Source organism: Ochotona curzoniae, unplaced genomic scaffold (assembly GCF_017591425.1).
Source record: "Ochotona curzoniae isolate NIBS_2020 unplaced genomic scaffold, NIBS_Ocur_1.0 contig_2404, whole genome shotgun sequence".
Taxonomy (NCBI): Eukaryota; Metazoa; Chordata; class Mammalia; order Lagomorpha; family Ochotonidae; genus Ochotona; species Ochotona curzoniae.
Genome location: NW_024465451.1, coordinates 6,180,305 through 6,181,593, shown reverse-complemented (window position 1 = coordinate 6,181,593; position 1,289 = coordinate 6,180,305).

Below are 1,289 nucleotides of genomic sequence, written 5' to 3'. Positions count from 1 at the left end.
ACCCAGGAACTAGGAACTCAATGTGGAGCTCTCTCAGATGGCAGGGACCCTCCTGCCTGACCCCTCCCATGCTTGTCAGGTTGCAGAGCAGCAGGAAGCTTGAAGCAGAACTGGGACCAGGCACTCAGATACACACACGGGTGTCCCAAGCTGCGTCTGAACTGCTCTGCCAGACGCTCTCCCCAGGACTCAGTCTTGTGACATGTGATACTCCTTTCCCATGTATTTTTAAAGATTTATTTACTTTTATTACAAAGTCAGATATACAGAGAGGAGGAGAGACAGAGAGGAAGATCTTCCGTCCGATGATTCACTCCCCAAGTGAGTGCAATGGCCTGTGCTGTGCCGATCCGAAGCCGGGTACCAGGAACTTCTTTCCAGGTCTCCTATATGGGTGCAGAGTCCCAAGGCTTTGGGCCGCCCTCGACTGCTTTTCCAGGCCACAAGCAGGGAGCTGGATGGGAAGTGGAGCTGCCAGGATTAGAACCGGCGCCCATATGGGATCCTGGCACATTCAAGGCGAGGACTTTAGCCACTAGACCATGCCGCCGGGCCCTCCCATGTATTTTTGAAGTGCTTTAAAAGCACCCAAGTAATTCACACACAGAATTCTATATAAATAGTTTTGTAGCTTTTTAAAAAAGTATATATTTTCCTATTTAGTATTTTTATTAATTAATTTATTTTTTATTGGAAAGTCAGATAGTCTGACTTTTGGCAGTCCTCGACTGCTTTCCCAGGTCACAAGCAAGGAGCTGGATGGGAAGCAGGGCTGCTGGGATTAGAACTGGTGCTCATATGGGACCCTGGCGTGTGCAAGGTGAGAACTATACCTGCTAGGCTACCGTACCAGCCCCTCTAACTTCTTTTTCAAAGAAGGGAAAGTGGCTATACCTGTGGTTGAACAATAATGTTCCTGGAAAGCTTTCAAATAGTTTTATAGGAACAAACTATCAGAACATTTTAGTTAGTGCTTGCCGTTTCTGGTTTTTTAGTTAGAGAGAAACAAAAACACACTTTTTTACAGGGCAATAATTAGCAGGGCTGGTGTTGTGGCATAAGTAAAGCTACTGTCTGTGATGCCACCATTGCTTATGGGTGATGGCTGATGTCTCCCCTGCTCCATTTCCAATCCAGCTCTTTGCCAATGGCCTGGGGAAGGCAGTGGAAGATGGCCCAAGTGGTTGGCCCTGCTTCCCGTGTGGGAGACCCGGATGAAGTCCTGGCCGTTGCAACTATCTGGGAAGTGAACCAACAGATGATGGAGGAGCTCACTCTTTCTCTCCTTC